Raw genomic sequence first — 21,561 nt, 5'->3', positions numbered from 1 at the left:
GTGTTAAACGCATCCCGAGCTGTCAAACACTCCGCTATATTTTCAAGATGAAATGTCAGCCAACTTTCATAAAACATTTAGAGAGACTCAAAAGTGGGCCGACAGATCAAATGAGCAGCGCTGCTGGAACTCAGTGTCCCGCCAGAGAGCGAATACAGCCAGGGAATGATGATGGCGTAGCGCCGGGAATTGGGGGTAATTTTTAGTGCTAGTTCCACATTTGTTGCTGTTTTCATCCAAGTGGCCGCCATTCAGATGGAAGCAGGTCACACTACCCAGCATAAAGGGATGAGTGGTGCAACCTAAAATCTGTAACATGATGTTTGAATACAAAACTAGTGTTTCACTTTTATAATGTCAATAGAAGGGGATGTAACGGCAGTATGAGATTGTTGCATAATAATAACGTATTTTGCCCATTTATGTTCATTTTCTGTTGCTATGAGTGGCTATAATTTTTTTCAGCAATGGCTGTTTATTACTGGATTCAAACTCAAAAAGGAAAAATGCAGCATCTAGTCCAGTGTTCCTGTTTCTAATTGCATCTCACTGACATCAGCCTCACTGTTTACTGTTCACTCTCGTATTAGAGCTGTGTGAAGTAATGCTAACCCTGCCCAACATCTCCTACTCCTGTTGTTTCACATTAAAAGCATTCCACTGGAAAAACACGGGGGGACATTTGCTGTGAAGAAGCCAAAAGGAAACTGGTGATGCCAAATTCCCCAATGTCTGAAATCTTGAGGAAGTTACAGTGTTATTAATGAGCTATTTATATAATTCACAATACTTAACATGTGTCCTACAGAACTCGCCACTTTTTACACATCTATGTCACACAACACTGACACTGAACTGGCTTTACATACAGTGTTTCCCATTGCCTGAACCATTTTCTCAGCAGTTTAGAGACACAGCTATGGCCTCTGCAGTGTAATGTGCTTCCCTGGTGGGTTTCGTCATGGTAAGGGCAGCGACTGGTCAATGTCACCACATGCGTATGAGCTTTGCTAATACTTGGTGACACGCTTCCTCATCACTAAGTCTTGCTTCTGCATAAGGGGGACCGGTGATTGTGTGACATGCAGTGAGTTATACTAATGATCCAGATCCACTTCATTTGATGTGATGAGAAAAAACCATTGATCCAAATGTTATCTGCACAAATATGGATTATGAATGTGTGGGGGCTTAAAATTTAAAATCAAAATAACACCAATTTTAAAGCAGTTGAGTAACTTCACCTACACAGTTGTGGATTGCATGACGTATCTGCTGGTAGCTTTATTCTGTACCACCACCTGCTGCTAACACACACACACATACACACACACACACACACACACACACACACGCAGATACACATGCAAAAGTATGTCCAGATGCACACACTGAATTACTTCACTATTTTGCAGCCTGCCGCAGAAGAACTCTGGGAAAATACTGATTTCATGATGTTGCTGCAACTGCTTACCCCGCAGCTTAACTCTGCTTCCTTCACTCCACATGCACACACACACACACACACACACACACACACACACAAAATGAGGGAGCGCTGGGTTGCATAGAGGTGGTTGCTAGGCAACAAGCATCCTCTAGCCCTTCCTACACATGGAGATGTGTGCTGTACACATATCCAAAACACTAGGATTCAGAACCACATGTACACACACACACACACACGCACACACACACGCACACACACACACACACACACACACAGAAACATTCACATTGCCGTAATGAGAGTGGTAACAGTGTGAGAGTGTGACATCCTTATTTCCAGATGAACTGTCTAAAACAGCATCTGCTTCCTCCAGAGAGACTCCGAGTGAACAAATGAGTCTTCATGGAGACTCCTCTATTCAGACATTCAGCTGACACCTGTACCCAGATCAGCTGAGCTCAGTGCAGTCAAATAGTTTCACTTTATCACCACTGTTAAAAATAATTATAATTTTAGTAGGCCACCTCACAATTACATGGCTAGTGTTTCTTTAACTACACCACCCACACCTACATATTTACATTTAACAATTTAACATAACACCTACTCCTTTTAATGTTATCCTGCTTTTTAGTTTCATACTAATATATTTTCCTTTCTGCTAATTAAGGTGCAGTGTTCTCTGTGCACTTAGTTTGAGAAATTGGAGACAACATACTGAGGCATGAAAACAAAGGATTCTGCATTATCACTGGTGTGTGTCATTGTGAGTTAATGTTAATTATGTTGACGATTGCCATATCCTTTACACATTGCATATTTAATATGTTTAGTGTCAGTTCAAAAGAATAATCGTAATACTTCCTCAGGCAGGAAGGAGTGCAGAAAGGTGAAGATGTCCAGACAGAGAGGAGCAAGATGCAGGAGAGAGACGTTCAGCACCGGAAGGACAGGCTGCACAAAGTCATGAGACAGGGCAGGCCATGAATTTAAGAGAGATTAGCTGCTGCTGCTGCTGCTGCTGCCATGAAAAGGCATGTTTTAGTCTGGTGCATATTATTCTCGTAGGTGTAGTAAACAGTTGAGATGGTGTTTTGTGGGCGAGTGGGTTGATATCTGCTCATACCAAGTGAGATCAGCTCTGCAGATTCGTGCAGAGATAGTCATGAATATAATGTATTGATGAGCAGTGATAATTCTTGAGTTCAAGAGCAAGATGTTCAAATGATGTAAATTCTCCCAGGTCAACGTCATTACACACAAACTGTGTAGAGAAAATGGCTGCAGCCTTCTCTCCTTTCCTGTCTGACTGACTGATAAAAATGACAGTTTGGAGGACAAGCCTCTTTACAGCAGTAATGCTCTTTAGCCAGGTCTCAACTAAAAACTTAAAACACAAATTCATTTCAATGATCAGATAATTAACCAAAAAGGGATTTGTTAGATATTGATCATTCATTAAAAAGAACTGAACATTGAAAAATGTAAGATTACGGACACGGGTACCAGATGGTCTGTGGTTGCTACGATGCCACCGGCTGTTTGAAATCACAGGTATGTTTAAGGAAGCAGCGTGGGGTCTGTCTCATCTCTGGCAAGTGATTTACTTTAAGTATAGATCCGCCTGTTTCTCCTCACCATAGACACTTCTGGGATGCTGGTAGTAAAACGCACTAATTGTGTATTTTCACGTCTCTCCCGCAGTGTGAGTCTCACTTTGAGGTGAGTCCTGCGTAAATCAAAGCAAAGCTAACGGGAGCACTAAACCATTAAAACAGAAGGCAGAGTAATTATAATCACAGAGAGGCAAACAATACACAAACACACTAGCTGAGACGCCGGGGATACACAGCAGCACTCATGAAACAAACGAGTGATTCTAATTTAGGTTTTTGTTGTGGATTATTTCAGCCAAACACTGCATTAAAAAAACATTCCCTTAACTGTGTGGTGATTTGTGACGTGTCAAAAACTTAGCGCCTCTGTAATCGGCCAAAGTAATTAGTTGCTCTATAATGGAGCGCTGCAGTGCACGGTTCTATAGATCCCATTTATCAAGTACAGCAGTGGTGACTTGGTTCAGATGATATTTGCAACGCGATTAAAAATTAAAGACGTGTGAGATATAAAAACAGACAATTGATATACTACATGATTCGTGTGTGTCATGGATATCTGTTTGTATCATTCAAATATTAAATATGCATGTACTTTATGTACCAAATACTTAAAAAAAAAATTACAGAGAAACGTTAAAGGTCATGTCTGAACTTGTAGCTTTCAAATACATCTTAAGGTCTTCATCAATGCGCCCTGTACTGATGAAGACCATGAGATTTTTGCTTACATTTAATAATGCGGTAGATGCTTTTGTTCAAAGCGACTCACATGAGACACAATCCAATCTACACTCAGTTCCACGTGCCATAAAGCTGCAGGTGCATGAAATAACACATAAGTATATTGCAAATGACTTTTTTGAGAGAGATGTGCTTGAGAGCTGGTTGTTGATGGAGGATATTTTTGATCATTTGTTAGAATTTGAGCTACACATGCCTTTGACCAGGCTTGTATCGCACCCTAACCCCCGTGCCTGTCCTTGCAGCTGTTGGGCCCACAGGGGGGCTGGAGATTGCAAATGTATATTTTTTTCTTTTTGAGACTGAGGCTACGTTCGCACTACTACAGTTTAGTCTCAGCTATGTTTACACCTGGCGTCCACACTCTTTCGAGCCCCTAAGATGGAGACTTTTGGAAATGCTGCTGGTCCCGTTATAGTTTGAAAACTTGGGGTTGCATCGTAGTCTGGAAGGGCGGAAACAGTTGTCGTAGATACCCACAGTCGCTCGCTGATTGGGTTTTATCAACCAGCACATGGATAATGAAATACAAGCGTTAATGACCCCATTTTAAAATAAAAACAGTGTTGAACACAGCCTTATTCAGTCTAAAGTCATTATGTAACACAGTAATGAAAAGCCCCCATTGCTGTTAGAAATGGGTCCTGTATCATTCATTCATTGTTTCATTACTGTGAATGTGGTAAACAAAAAAAAATGAAAAATTGGATTTAATAATAAACAAAAAAACAGTCTCATTTCAGTTCTTCTGTTTTGTGGATTTCTTACATGCAGAAAGTAGTCGCTACACGAACCTCGCACAGATCAAACTTTTATGTTTTAGAGACATTTCACAGTCATTTAAAGAATGAATAGAATAGATAACAGTGGAAGTAGATTAGACTAATACATATGAGAAATGACCACACTCTCCCTCTCTTCTGCTACTTTACTGAGCCCAGACGATTTCATTGATTGACAGCTGTATTATGGGAAAGTGACAGTCAATAATTGCACGCTGTCAGACTGGACAACGTCTTATGATGGACGCATCACAAGAATTAAACACGGAGTTGGAACCACACGTGCATGCAGTGTTGAACATGTAAACACAGCAGCATCATAAACACATGTACAAGCAAGGAGTGTATGCAGCCAACACACACAAAAACGTGCACAAACAAACACACACACACACACACACACACACACACACACACACAAACACAGATGAGCATTGTGCAGAGAGTGCCACAGGAAGTCAGAGGTGCAGCCAGCGGAATTCATTTACTATAAATACACACATCATAACCTTGCTGGCTCTCCACACAAATACACACACGCACGCACACACACATTATGAGAGCACAAACACTGCGATGCACTTCTGTGCGCTGCCTCACACACATGTGATCCTAGCACATCTGTTTCTGTGGCCTCCGACAGTGGAGGGAGGATCAGAGCCCAAGAAAAAAAACGCAGGATGGAGAGAAAGGGAGGAAGAGTTGGTGTGTGTGTGTGTGTGTGTGTGTGTGTGTGTGTGTGTGTGTGTGTGTGTGTACATGATACAAACTGAACCCCAGATGAAGCCAACAGACCAACCCATCTTTCTTATTCTATTATCTGATCAATTACTCCCGTTTCCTTTCTCATCTTCTTCTTCCTCCATATCTGCCTTCTTTTCTCTCTCCCTGCCTTAGATCCTTCCTCCAAAACATTTCACTCCTCTCCTCCCTCCAATTATCTTTCCTTCCCTTTTGTCTCTCCCTTCCTGTCAATTATTTTTTTTTGTCTATACACAGCATACTGTCAAAAATATGTGGACACTATTGTCCGAACACCTGATATGACAATTATGACAGGAATGTCCTGTTGGTGCAAACGATCACAACATGAGAAATTATTCTTCATAGATCAGAGTTTTATGTGTCCAAAGATTCACATTGATTTTTCTTTATTCCAGACTATCACACCTGAAAACGCATACACACATGACCATGCACGTATAGTACACTGGGCATGTGCGAGCCGGTGTAAACAGGAAGAAGACAGTCTACTCTGCGATTGATTAGCTGCCGAAAAGACCACAAACGAGGGACAGCAAAGACAGTTGTAGCATTAAAATGCAGGATTTAACTGAACAACAGCTGCTAGCAAAAACAACAAGGTCAGTAACACTTGTAATTCACTATCCATGTTGCTTTCACCACTGGTAGTCAAGGCTGTAAGGACCCAATCAGGGAGCGACCGTGGGTGTCTGTACGTCCAGACGACACTGCAACCCCAGTTTTCAAAATGAAATGGGACCGGCAGCGTTTCCTTTTGTCTCTGTTTTAGGGGCCTTAAAACTCCAGAGTCGTGTGGACGGCAGGTGAAAACACAGCAAAAGTGATGTGTTTTAAATTGAAAATTTAGTAGTGTGGATGTAGCCTAGTGCTCCGTAACCAGGTTCAGAAACCTTGTCTAAAGCCTCTCCAGAGTAACTGAGGCCACTATAGTGGCAAAGTAATGCCAATCATTTTGAAATGACAGGTGAAATGAACTTATCCCTGAACTCTGAGTGTCAAACCTTGAGATGAGAAAATGACTGAGTTAGTTCAGTCAACTCCGAGTATGTTCACTCTGAGTTGAGTGAGTGTGTGGGGAATGAAGAAAAGCCATCATCAATTCAGCTCTGATACGGTGATTCACCATGGCAACGGTTAAATAAAGAGCAGTGCCTCCATTTTAATCCAGTGGAACTGGGGAGATTAATGCGTGGAGATGCACGTTTATCACAAAAAAAAAAAAATAACAGCAGCAGAGAAAGAGCCTGAGCTGCAGAAAAGAGTCAATAAGTTTAACACAATTACATTTTATTCAGCATAGTCCCCCAGACCACATTATTTAGCAGACTTTAATTTCCTTAATGGACACTAAAGTGCTGAAACCTTATAGTTTCTTAGATTAATTTTTTATTTATTCAGCTGTAACCTGGAGACAAAGTTCTGCTGCAGCACAAGATGAAAATATAAATGAAACAGCTAAGACAAGTTTATAGACCTATGATTGTAGCCTCTTAGTCTGACGCAGTAATAGACTAATGGTTTTGATGATTTGCAGTTTAGCACGGAGGTTCAAACTGAGTGTAAACTATATTTCATCATAGAGCAAATCTAAACACAGTAACTGAAATCCTGTTAAAACAGGTTCAGACAATTTGCAGCCTATATTCAAAAATTCACTTTCCAACTGCATTTAGACCGTTTTTTTTTTTTTTTACAGTAAGTACAGTGCATGTCAGTGTCATCTTACATCTCAACTCTATGTGGTTAATTAACTTGACACAATCTGTTTTTATAGAGCGTAACCCTCAAGCTAAGCTACTATTGAGTTTATGTATGGATGCAACAGCCTGCAGGTTCAATGGGTCATCCCTGTCTAATATATAGTATTCTTATATCCATGTGCGTGTGTGAATGTGGATGAGTGTGTGTGTGTGTGAGAGAGAGAGAGAGAGAGAGAGAGAGAGAGGGAGAGAGAGAGAGAGCATGTTTGTGGTTGCGTGCACAACAGTTGGCAAAGTGCACAGGACAGGATGATGAAGTAGTGATTAGTTCCGAGCTGCCGATCCATATTTGCTCAGCTGCACACGCGCACACACGCACACACACACACACACACACACACACACACACACACACACACACACACACACACACAGCCATAAATGTGACTTGAGAAGCAGGTTAACAGGAAGTGGGGTGATTGAATTAGACGGGAGAAACTTTCTAAATGGACACAGTCCCATCAGAGAGAAAAAGAAAGAGATGGATCAAAAAGGGCAAGGTAAAGACAGAAGCTGGGAACAGGAAGCACTGACACAGGAAGTGATCATGAGACAAACCAATCAATGCAGGCAGACCGTAATGCACTGCATTATTTCTGCATTGTTTAACAATATTATGAAGTTGAACCAACATGTGACTAATGTATGCTGGCAGCTTGATTTATGGACGTTTTCATCAGTGACCAGTGAATTTTCACAGTCATCAGGGATCTGAAGCAAACTGAAAGAGACAAACTGCCAGTGCTTTTCATCTATAGCTGCAAACCGACTGTTGGACAATCATTGCTTAGCAACCACAGCTAGGCATGGTAGACCCAACAGGCTCTGGATTTCTCTACATGCTGAAGGTGGAGGTGTCTTTTTTAGTCTTTTCTAAAAACCTAAAATACTTGAACTGTAAGGAAGCAAACTGGAGACATCACCTCAGGCTTGAGAAATTGTGCATGCCATTTTTTTTCACAATTTTTCAACAGACAAAACGATGAGTATTAGCTAAGCAGCCAAACAGGGCTATGTGAAAAAAGATTATAGTCAGATCTTGCATTTTTCTAAACATAACACTAGACCGTTTTACGAAATTCTTGGGTGGTCCGACCCTTTTCTGCATGTCGTCCCCTCTCTCTCTCCCTGACTTTCCCTGTAGCTATCCAAATAACGGCATAAATGGCCAAAAAAAATTACTTGGAAAAAAATTAAAAAGCTGGGCTAATGTTAGCTTTGTTTGCTAGCTAGCTATAATAAAATCTACCATCAAGTTGTCATTTTGACTGGCAAAAACAATGGTGACTGGCTAGAAATGACAAGTCTGCTTCTGTCTACCTCTTTCTGAAATCTGAAAGTAATTATTACTGAGGATTTTCGAGCGGTTAAGTGAGGCACTTAATGAACGCTCGGCTATATTTCTGTTCTATTCATCCTCACTCTATACCTTTTGTTTCTAAGGAGTTAAATTGTCTCTCAGCATTGTCGTGTCTTTTATTAGGACAATTGATTTTCCAGCTCTATAAAAGTAGAGTCTTGAAAATATGGGAGAAGTGAACCGGATAAGCATGTAAGCGTGTGGTGGTGGTAGTAGTAGTAGTGTGTGGTGCACTCTACTGTACACTGTCGGCTTTTACTAGGACAGTGGGTTTGTTTCCATTATAACCTGCTATTTATACACAGTGAAACTCTAACCCTTGCTTTGACCACACACACTCACACACACTCCAGCTTACCATGTGAGGCTGTCTCCATGGAGACAAGAGTGCTCCTCGATTGAACCCCTGCTAGAGCAGGACAGGGAGCTGCACTCATTATCTAACCAACATTATCTCCAACAGGCCGGCCCCATTGAAACTTCACCACCGATCAGAGGGGGAGCAACTCGCGTCTCACATCTCTGAGACCCAGACTGAAGCAGTGCAACGGAGATAAGAAGAGCTGAACACAGAGCTGAGAGGTCAAACGTGGCATGTTGTTCACCTCCATGTGTTAAGGCTAACGTACATTTGAGCAGTTAGGGGCGGGACAAGAGAGGAAGGGACGTATTGAGTTTCTCCTAAAATCTTTAGATGTCATTTGGATCAATAAAACTTAAGAGAGGGAAGAAAGAGGAAACAGCATCATTCAGTAAAACAAAAACATGGCCTAGTCATTCACCTAAAAGACAGAAGTGTTATATTCAGCTCATCCATGAGTCATTTTGGTCATTGTTTTAACACTGTATATAATTAATAACACTCATTTGTGTGGGTAGAAAACCGAAAAATGTGCCTTTTAACCGGATAATAACAAATCCTTCTGCTGGCAGCAGCAGTGACCTCCCGTAAACAACTGTGTTACTGTCATTGCAACAGAAATAATCAGTCTGATGAGATGTCTCCGTGTCACCCACAGCACAACAGAAGCCTTACGCAGACGCAGAAATGAAAGACATGTTTTTTAATCATGGTTTCTATTAGTAGAACCGAGCACATCTAAAGTTCTTCAGGCTCCATCTGTTTATGACTGGTTTTCTTTCTACTTCCTGATTGTGTCTCAAACCACTTATATTCCAAACAAATCCTCATTAAAAAACGACTTCGCTCTAAAGTGTAGCTTCGTCAACAGCAGGCAAAGGGACGACTTACATACTCTTTAAACTGGATGCTGCCGACACCAAAAACTAAATTAAAAAAAAAAAGATTTTTGTGTTTTATGTATTGAAGATCATTGCTCATAAGACCTTGGACTGGAAGTGTTACAACTGCCACAGGCAGAGGTGCACTGACACTCTATAGTTACCTAGCAACAGCTTTCTCACCAGTATCAAGGTTATCTTCCCGATGGCTAACACATTTGTCGCGCACGCACACACACACACACACTCACTCACTCACTCACTCACTCACACACTCACACACTCACACACTCACACACTCACACACACACACACACACACACACACACAGCTACATGTCTGAATGCCATGCACATTCCTGAAAACAAGTAAGCGACCGATCTGCTTCTTGTTAGTGTCAGATCCACAGGAAGTTTTTACTATGGATCTGATTTGGAGCAACAATGTGCTTATTATATTTTGTGGCAATCTTCTGTTAGATTATCTGATATCCTTAGAACAAAACTGGAGTTTCATGTTTTTATTAACTCAAGACAGTCCACAGGCGAGTCTCTTAGTATGGTTATGATAGCATTTAGCTTAAAGGAGCTATTTGTAAGTTTTGCTATTGCGACATAGTCAATGTTAGCATTAACAGCTGTTTTCTTACCACGAGAGCATCAGCTCTTGTTGCGTTTACAGTACAAGAGGTTATAATCGACTCTCTCAGCAGCGTTACTTCTTCGTGGCAGACGCTACAGTGACTCTGTATCGGAAAGTGATGAGATGTCATGATGGGCTAGTTAGCTGATTAACATGCTAACTTCAGTAGAAGAAAAGAAGTGGCAGAAACAGAAGCTAAACTAAAGGGTTCTTTCCACCACTGGAGATAGTTCTTGGAGAACAAATGAATTAAATTTGAGACTAAACTTGCAACGTTTCTTCTTGACTACTACAAAAACAGCTGTTAATGCTAACATTGGCTACGTAGGAATAGCAAATCCTACAAATTCTCTCTTCTTTATAGCACTGCTGTGCTACTGTACAGCCTGCAAAGTGAATTTTAGACGTGGCATGATCGCATACAAAGTCAATGTATAGATGTTAATTGATGCAAAGCTGTTAGTTCAATCAGAGACTTAACACAAACACACAGACACACTCCCACAGACACAGTTGGTGAATCTCTAGCCAGCTACATAGCTACAGCTAAGGTACAATGACACGCGGAGGCAGAAACCTCTCTGAACACACCTTTAGTCTTGTTGGAATAATGTCACAGTTAGCTATACAACCAAATCTTCTGCTCAAGTTCAACCTTACTACTTTTTTCATCGTGTAACTCTCCACCATAGCATTGGGGTTTTTTTTTACTCAGGCAGAACTGGTTAGTCAGGTGAGTTGCAGGTGAGGCTTGAAGGGACAGGTGCATGCCAGTGTTAAAAAAAAAATGAAAATGAAAATGAAAAAGCAACGGGAAGTTAGTTATTGTAAGTGGCCTGTTGATTTTACTCACTTACCATAACGGTCAGTAGGTGGAGCAGCAGCAGCAGCTGGGACACACATGGAGGCAATTATGGTACTTAAAGACGTTTCGTTAAAATTCACAACAACATGATACACATGCACACAGCTAATTCGCTGACTCCATGGCAATATTATACTTCCTGTTTACATCCATTATAGCATCATGTGAACATTTGCATTATGTAAATGCACAGTTGTCTCAATTTTGTCTGAGGTGTTACCCACACTGCGGTAAAGGAACATTGCTGATAGACTGTTGACAATTTTGATGGCAAAAAGAAATATATATGATTTGGTAAAAACTTTAAATTAAAGTATCCTGTACCCCGTATAACAGTAAAGTCAATGTGAAAAGGTGCTTCCCGCAGCACTATTTCACTTCCGATTGTCATTTTACATCTGAGCTTGTTTGCCTGGAGAAATGCTAAACACAATGAAGTCCAAGTGCAGACACAGACGCCACTTCCAATCCCTGTATACTTAACACGCTGAGACACGCAGACAGCATGACGACACCCACACAGACAGGCAGAGCACACTCGCAGGCGAAGAGAGACTTACACAAGACCATAACACACCCCGGGGACAGTCACATGGCTCAGTGATCAATAGGGACCATGTGTCTGCTGTATAAAGATCCTTCTCTGCCTGTCCCTCTGTCTCTCTCACTGTTTTCACTGCTTCCCCTCTCTCTTTTGCCTTTCCATTGCTCTTCTCCTGACTTTATTATTTTGTTCCATTCAACACAGTATAATTAAATGTTTTCCCACAGTGATCCTTTTCGACTCTCCTTTATTCTTGACTTCTTTAATTATTTCTCCAGACCCGTTTTTCTAGGAGATTCTAATCATTCGGGGCCACTTTTCCATCTCCCAATGTGACCTTGCACAAACACTTCTTCACATCTAATAAAAGATTAAAACAGCTCACTTAACAATCTAGTGTGTATTCTACCATTAAATTAAATTCAACCGACCTGATTTGTCCCAAAAAAAAGGGGGGGGGGGTTTACAAAGTACCCAGTACAGTATACTGGATGATACTTGAAATGAGAACCAAATTTATGCCTGCCTCCAAATGTTCAGTACTCCAGATTAGCTACAGTAATGAGACATGGTGTTTCTAACCCAAAATCCTAACTTTGTGTGAGATATGCAAGTAATTGACAGTAAATCTGGGCCAATATGTACTAAACCACCCAGAATAGGATTGCTGATCCTGCATTACTCAGTAATTCACTCACCAGGATGAGAAAGGAAGATTTTCTGCCAAGACAGCACTCCTGTTCTCACAGAGCCTGATATATTATGGACACTGGTCTAAATCATACAGTCCAATATCTTATCTGGGTCCTGAGCCAAAATTAAGTGGGGTCTGTATTTTGGTCTCTCTGTGGAACAATAGACATGGGATATTGTTGATGATATTTTGCATGTTTTCCACATTGTTGTTGCTGCTTGCATACAAAACATGTAGGCTACATATCGAATAAGCAAGGGCCTCAGAGACAGTGGCACATCACAATTACTTTCATCAATAGTGCTAGGTTAATGGAGTTAAATGTCTGATCTATAGCAATTACAGGCAAAATTCAACAGAAACAGAAACAGAAACATTCCCTTTCAAGGGGTGAATATCAGTAAATAAAATAAATATAAGGCTAAAAGAAATACTGCTGGGGTTACCTAAGCAAGAGTAAGAGTCTACAACCATGCTAGCAGCACCGTGGTGCCGTAATTGGACACAGAGAAGCTTTGAGCTAAATGCTAACATCAGGATGCTAACGCGCTAATCCATCACAATACTAAATTGATGTGTACAGTGATTAATGGATGGGTACAGTGACAAGTACGACAACATGCAGTGCACTACAAGTACCCGGATGGTGCACTGTAAATGGTCAAAAAAATTGAGTGTGGAACAATGTTCAGGGGGCTCACAAAAATTAGAGGGATTCCTCCTCTGTGGACAATTTTCTTTGTACAAAATTTAATGTCGATCCAATCCAGCAGTTGTTAAGAAGGCCACACATACAGTGTAATATCCACTCAGAGTCAAAATGTTGAATTTAAGGAGCAACATTGCTTTAGGTTGTAAGTGCAGAGGGTTTCTACTAGTGAAGTAGCCCGGTGCACTATATCATTTCTATAAAAATAATAACCATTTCAACTTTTTCAAGGCTAAACTATTGGGGACATTCACCAAGTAAGTTGTATATAGAGTCGGATGATAGGTCAAATACAAAGCAAGATGTTATAACATCTACCAGCTAAACTGCAAGATTGTGAGGAAGGAATATTCCCCAGAGGAGCATTATCCATTATTTATTTCCATGTGGAAATTTCACCCGGACCAATACTTCAGTTTCATAAGTTAATTGCTGGAAATCCACGAACTCTGCTGTAATTGAATGTGTGGTGGGGGATTTCTGCAGGAAAAAAATATGGGATCCCCTCTTTTATCTTTCCTGTCTGTGTGGATCAGCATCACCCAAGTATAACACGACCACAGACATGATCTTAATAGATGAAAAAGAGGTCCACTGCTGCCTTTGGCTTCTCCCTACAACGATAAGACCAGAGTGCACAACACTTGCAGCAATACCCCGGCAAAGACATATGCACACACAGACACAAGAGATCCAAGCGAGTAAGCTGTTAGGTTGCATAAAATGTTGTGTGTGAGATGTAAGTGACCTAACTGGTGTGTGCAGTGAGTGAGTGTTAAGGCTCATATCCAGCCAGACACAGATGCACACAAAGTGCTGTTCATACTACTACCAATACTACTACTACACTAGGAGTGTAAAAATTATCATCTGTATCTGCATCTGATTATCATGAAAATATCTGTATGTGAACACCTTTGTAACATTTTATTTTATCTCATTATCATATGATTAAAAAATATCACATGAATCATTTGTAAACCCCATCATGAAACATAAAGTAAAAATAGACCTAGTCTAAACTAGGATTGGCACCTTGTGTTTGTACGCCTCCTCCAACCAGTCAAGTTTCAGGAAGTATCACAATCTCCCGTTTCTGAGTAACAGCGTTGAAAAATGGCTAGAAGTGTTTTTGCAGAACATTGTGATGTCACAAGTTGACCTTTGAACATTTGGATATAAAATGTCATAATTTTATCCTATTTGTCATTTGTGTAAAATTGTGTCATGAATCCTTGAGTTATGGCCAGAAAATGTGTTTCGTGAGATCCCAGTGACCTATGACCCTTTCTTATCAGTACATCCTTGAGTCCAACTCGACATTTGTGCCAAATTTGAAAAGAAAAAAAAAAAAATCCTTCAAGGTGTTACTGAAATATTGCATTCGCGAGAACGCAACGGACGGATGGATATAAAGATGCACAGAAATCCCAGTCATGGCTGTTACCAGCACGGAGGCTTAAAAAAGCTGTGTAACTGATGGTCTGGGTGAAAATGAACAGTTGAAATACCAATAGGTGATTTTAACAGTCAAAAACTGCACTGAACCATGGGAACGAAAATTTGAGTTCGACCTGCGGCCCTTTGCTGCATGTCATTCCCTTTCTCTCTGCCTGATTTCCCTGTCTATCTCTCACTATACTCTCAGAAAAAAGGCAAAATAACTTGAAACTGAAAAAATATGAAAGCACCTCTATGCCACTTTGAAATGGCCCCTAACTGTCTCCGCAAAGTAGCACAGTTCAGCACTAAATCATAAAGTAGAAAAATAACACCTGTGGAACATCAGTCAAGCTTTATCCTGCGCTGAGCAACAAATCTGGTGAAAAGTGATGAGGAGTTTTAAAAGGATGTACCTGAATATCAAACTTCATACTATCTACATCTCTGTTTTTGCTGCACCAGTGTACATGCTACTCTTATCTGTTCAGAGTGTATTATGAGATAATATCAGAATCTTATATTTGCATCAGTTTACATCGTTATATCCCAAACTACTACGTATGCAGATGATGAAATCTGTCACACAGGCTTTGCAGACGCAGAAAGTATCACTTGGGCTTTAGTATTTGGGTTCTGAGATGGTCTGCATTCATATTCACTGATACATGTATGTGTAAATATGGCCAGACACACACACACACACACACAGCACAGAGTGAAATCTCGTGGTGTTGATAGTGCAGCTAAGCCGCCGTCTATTGACTTGAGAGGATCTCATTATCGTCAGATTAAGCAGCTCTGGTGCAGTGTAGACTGTGCCTCTGTCAGGACTAAACACAGTGAAAGTAAAGTCCTAAAATCCCATGAAAACATCTGCCGTTAGAGGCAAAGACACAGAAGAAGAGCAGACAAGACGGGAAGTGATTGAGAGACAAGGGATTAACAGACGAGATCATGTTCTCTGCGCTTGATGTCAAAACTTAACTGCAAACAACATAAAAGCGTCCATGCCGGCCACACTGATGCTGTTTAATTTGGTTAATTGTTTTGCAAATGACAATGTGTGTTATGAAGTGTATTGTCGTGCAGGCTGCACTGTGAATTGTGCTGCTTTGTAGTGTGTTTGTTTTGAGTGACAATTGACATGCCGGCCTCTCTCTGAGTACAGACCTCAGGGCAGCACTGTGATTACTATACTGAACAGACATTGACCTCATCACACACACACACGCACAACCCACCATCAGTGCACAGTTTCCATTCTGTTCACCCCAAAAGCAACCAAATAACCGTCATTTCCAGGCAAGTATCCACTCTGATAAAATACACACACACACACACACACACACAGCTTGTAGTCACAGGGCATCATTATGTGTTCGCTCTTCCTTCATCACAGGAGCCACATGTTTGTCATTGAGAAAAACGGCAGGAAGAAGAGAGGATCAACACAGTGGTAAAATATACAGTTGGAGAGAAAAAGAAAAGATGAAAGGAGGCGGAAAACAACCTACAAGCTAAACAACAACATAAGTCGTGTGTCACCGAAAAGACAAATGGCTCAGAAACAACTCGCTAAACAGAAGGATCAAGGCTTAAGAGGAAGGATGCAAACAGATGTAACAATGATGAGTCAATTATCAGTTCATAATTAAATTGATCAAAATACAGTTAGCATCTATGTAGAAAATGATGTAAACTGTCAGAAAATGAGCTGTGGTTTGGCGTAGTATCTGGTTAAATCACAAGGTGAGGCATCTGTCTGTTCAGCAACATGGAGTTACGCATGTGTGTGCGGCTCGCCTGTAAAGCCGTAAACAAATAGTAAACAGCTGCCTCTCTTCCACTGCACTCCAAGGATGAAAAACAGCCACTATCCTGTCTGACTAACCAGTTCTCACGCGACTCCTTCAATATAAAGTGAGGCTGTAAATTCCACTGACTTTTTGTCGGGTAGCTGTCCAACATCAAAACAAAGGTCCATGAACTTCCTACTGTCTGCTTCACACAGCACTTGCCTCACACTGATCATTTAAGTTACTGTGTGTTTCTTATCTTAAATCAAATCAGTAAGACTTATATATTTTATGATTTCTCAAACAAGAATACATCTCAATACTATACTACAATTGGGGGTATGTGCACATGGACACACTGCACACAAGCTCACTAGAAAACATGATGACAGCCTTGTGACAGAAAGCAGCAGAGCTCCTTTGTGCATTATATTTTGGCTAAACCTGGGGTGTGTGCCATATGATGATATTAGTCTGTGAAAGATTAAAATGTCTCCAAGATCTGCCTTTACAGAGAGATCGTTAGTGTCCTGGCACAGTGCACATTCTATTGTTGTAGCTCTATGGCGCATACACTCATCCACAGTAAACTGCAGGTCTACAGCTCACCTGTACTTGAAAAGAGTGGTTTTATTGACTCCACAACAACGTTGTAGCTTGAGCCTTACGGGAAGTGCTGTCAACAAATCTTCCTCACACACTTAGAGGTCATAACAGCATAGCTACCACCCCCCACACACACTCCTTTAACGTCATACAACCCGTCGGCCCGTGTAAGGGTACAATAGAAAGTTCTGAACATGTTCTGAAGACGTAAAGGTTTGTCAATATAGACAGGCTGTAACCTCGTTAGAGCAGAGTGTGGTGACTGCCTACCGTTACGACGCGTAGAACTCCGATTCTGGCTCCATTCCTCCGTTACTTGTATTCCGTTAGTCCGTAAGGGTCCACAGATCACAAAAATCAAAAGGGTTTTGTTATAAAAGTATTCCAAGTTATGAGTATCATCATGAGAAGTCCGAAGAAGACGACCGAGCGATTTCTATCCGCTGATCTTCCCTCACTTCTCCTCTCTCTTGCTCTCCCTGTCTGGCTGTGTTAGTGGTCTGCTATTGTTTGTTAACTTTCTGACTACAAAATGGCGGCCTCCTGTGTAAAGCAGATTTGCCTTCAGGAGGGCTTGCGTAACGAACTTACGACGTAACGACGTCTCTCCGTCTGAAAAAGCCATTTTTTTCACTGCTTTTTCGAATGACTCTAGCTTGTAGATAGACGTCTGCGCTGACCAATCAGAGCGAACTAAGGTGGGTGGGCACTTCAGAGCAAAAGCCAATAGGCTGCAAGCCTGCATCCCGAGCTGTAAGGCACACAGGGATCAGCTCTGTTTTGAATGAAATCTTCAGTATGATTCAGTATGTTTTTCTGTTATTTCATGTTAAATAGTTAAAGCATAATTCTCCCACTTTTCCTTTTAGAGAGGTTTATGGGCGCTATAACATTACAAGTTTAAGCTTTTTCAGAATTCTTGTTGAATGTTCATACTTTATAGAATTGCACACTTGATTAAAAGTTCAGTAACTTGCAAAATAGCCTTAAATACCAACATGAAAAAATAATCATGATAAGATTGTGGATCTTGATCCTGCCTGAAAAAATCATGGAATGATATTTTTCGCCATATCACCCACTCTTAGATGATCCACATGGAAAAGCAAGAAAAAGGAAACAATGGATGTGACTGCTTACCAATAATAGGACCAAAGGGACAACAGTATATTCTGTTTATAAAGTGCACCAAATGAGCATCCAGTTTACTTTATGGTTTGCGTGTATAGTCAGCGCACGCTTGTAGTGTGAACAGTCCACATGCTCTAAAATTTTGGGCTGCACCAGGGTCTGTGTAGATTCTTGCAGACTTGGGCAGATGACGAAATTTACGTCATAGAGTCCCGCAACCATGGAAGCCATGAATTAGCCTTAGGACTGAAGAGCCACTCTGGGTGCTCCGTGAGGCTGTACCTAAGCACAGTGGTACTTTGAGCTAAATGCTAATGCTAGTATGGCAACATGCTCATCTTTCCATTCATCCATTAGCTACACCGCTTATCCTTGTAAGGTCGCTGGAGCCAATCCGAGCAGCCATGGCCCTGTACAGGTCGCCAGTCGATCACAGTGCTGACGTACAGAGACAAACAACCAGTCGCGCTCACATTCACACCTATGGGCACTTTAGAATCGCCAATATCCATATCTGTGAACTGTGGGAGGGAGCTGGAGTACGCAGAGCGAACCAACGCAGAAACAGGGAGAACATGCAAACTCCACACAGAAAGGGTTTGAACCCAGAACCTATACTTGCTGTGAGGCGACAGTGCTAACCACTGCAACACTGTGCCACCTAACATATTCATCCTAGTATCCTCCTCATCAAGTTTACCATTTAATTATTGGCATGGTAACATCTGCTAATTAGCACTAAACACAATCTGCAGCTGAGGGAATATCTCTAGTTCTGCATATATTTGGTTACAGACCATTTTAATAATGATTTATTCACTCAAATTCCTAATTTACTTTGACTTTACAGCAAATTTAAGCAGCAGTTTAAAATACATAAAAAATGTGCACTACCCACCCCAGACTCTTTGCTACTGACATAAATTTAAACATATATCGTCCGCGTTGTCATTTTTCTGGTGAGAGCACGCTCAAAAAAAAAGTGGAAAGTGGGGAAGAAGACAGAGATGAAAAAAAACGACAGGAAAGAAAATTATGACAGAATAATCAGCAGCACAGAGGAGAAAGTTCCCGATATGAGAAGGAGAGAGACCAAAACAGGAGAGTGGGGGAAGTGGAAAACACTACACCGAAGCCTGTGTTGAGTGGAGTAAAATCGAGAAGGGGAAAGAGAGATAGAGGTGACAAATTCATCACGAGTGTGGCAGTTATCACGGCCAAGAATAAGCCAGCGCTGGATTAGAAAACAGACTCAGAGCTGCAGGCTTTAACACAACAACAACAAACAACACCACCACCACCTCATCCTGCTGGTTTACATTCCCTCACTCCCTGCACCCTCTCATTTCCACATTCTCTGCTATCAATATCTCTCCTATCTGACTCTCCCTCCCTCTTTCTCTCTCCTCCTCTCCCTCCCTCTATTATAACCCAACAGTGTGGGCTCCCACTATTATGGAATATATTGTGATTGCTCGCTACATTTAGCCTGTGAGAGGAGGAGAGGGGGAGGTGAAATGGAAAACGGAGAGAGATGAAAAGACAAAGATAGAGATGGAGTGAGATAAAAAAAAAAGAAGAAAACGTGTACAACCTTTCATGTAAAGCTAGTTAGCCTTAGGGCATTAATAAAGCAGAACAAGGTGTGTGTGTGTGTGTGTGTGTGTGTGTGTGTGTGCAGTGATCTCTCTGCCCTTGTAATGCTGCAGTAAGTCTGCCCATATACAATAAAAGGGCAAGAGCTAAGAGGAGAGGAGAGGAGAGGAGAGGAGACGACTGTTGTGTCCCAGTTTTGCTTTGACCTCTATCAGTCTGTCTGTCCCTCTTCTCCCCGATGACACCACACACATTATGCAAACTTCCAGAAGGCCTTTTGATGCCTGGGACTGTCGGTGAGCTGTTTCCCCTGCGGCACGCAGCCTCTCTGGGCATGACTCACAATGAACATCCCCCACTCCACACCACTGCTCCTCTGCCTCCTCCTCCCTCTTCTACCAAGGGTCCTCCACTCACCCCTCATTCTCCAATCCAGCTCTCTCCTCTCCTCCCATCCTCAGCTGCTCTCAGTTCAATCTCTACTCCTCTTCCTAATCCTCTCCTCTTCCTTTCTTCCGGCCCTGCTGTGCTATTTCTTTCCTCCTCCTGCTCCTGGACCCCCATTTTTCTTCTCCTTCCTTTCCACACTCCATCTCATTCTTCTCTTGCTGCTCTCCATCATCCTCTTATTCCATCCCGGTTGGCCTGCAAACTCCCATTTCCTTTTTCTCTCTTAGTTGCTTTTTCGGTGCCCCCTCTCTGTCATCCTCTTACTCCCTCTCCGAGCAGCACTGTGTTATCTCCGGCTTTCAGGCTGGAAACTGGCTCTGGAAAACAGCCAGTACTAGGTTAGCCTAGCACACAACAAAGTAAACACAATAAACCAATGATGCAAACGTGACCTACCACAAGTGTGTGTTCACAAACAAGCAGACACACATGTGCAATTGACCGTTTGCTAAGCCCAGACACAGTTAGCAAACATCACATGTTCAATCCACTCATTACACTTTCACTCGTGTGTTTGTTTGTTTTTTGTAAAAGAAAAGAAACCATGCTCTATTTAAATGCTGAGTATTACTCTTGCTACAGTCCTGTGTACACACCATGTGCAGAAATCCAAATCCTGACAGGCCGGCTAGATGAGAAGCTATGATTAGACAAATGCTGTTCAGGACAGGGGTTAGCAAACAGTCAATTAGGGAAATGTGATCACTCGCACACACATTAAACATACACACACACATACACACACACACACGCACAACGCACACATTAAATTACACGTGACATCAGTGGTCCCTGAACTATCAGAGCATCCAATTCAGCAAAGGGACTCTCAGATCTGACTCCTAATATAGCTCATAAACCAGGCTGGCTGCACTGATTCCACACTGGATCACTGAGTCTCTCTGTGAGCGTGTGTGTGTGTGTGTGTGTGTGTGTGTGTGTGTGTGTGTGTGTGTGTGTGTGTGCGTGTGTGTGTGTGTGGATGCAAAAATGAGTCTGCTAGCCGGTGTGTAGCTCTGATTATTGTGCAGATCAATTACCCAGCAGTAAATTACCCCGCCACTACAGTCACATAATTATAAAAAAGACACAAAGGACAGCAGAGTGTTTGTGCAGGCAAGTGTTTGCAGGGATATGTCTTTGCATATTGATACTTGAAGCATCAAATTAATCAAATATTTTATCATTATACCTCGATAGTTGAGGAGGTAGTTAAACTTTAATCAAGTCAACAGCGTGTGACTGGAAAATTACATGTTTTCCAGAGTGAGCTATTAAGTCTTGATGAAGGTGTGGACCTGAAATCTTTTAACATGTTGAGATGGGTAACTGAAGTTTTTTGTTAATAGATAAATATTATTAAAGT

At 41.5% G+C, this 21,561-nt stretch overlaps 1 protein-coding gene across 1 annotated transcript in view; it reads right to left on the bottom strand.

Annotated features, from left to right (window-relative positions):
- The window catches only part of caskin1 (CASK interacting protein 1), a 106,195-nt gene that overhangs the window by 62,154 nt on the left and 22,480 nt on the right, over positions 1 to 21,561 (bottom strand). The window lies entirely within an intron of this gene.

The sequence above is a fragment of the Seriola lalandi genome, unplaced genomic scaffold (genome assembly GCF_002814215.2).
Source record: "Seriola lalandi dorsalis isolate HSWRI2012SDOR001 ecotype SW California unplaced genomic scaffold, Sedor1 jcf7180002054563, whole genome shotgun sequence".
Lineage (NCBI taxonomy): Eukaryota > Metazoa > Chordata > Actinopteri > Carangiformes > Carangidae > Seriola > Seriola lalandi.
Note: the sequence above shows the minus strand (reverse complement) of the source record. Positions and strands in the feature narration are given on the sequence as shown.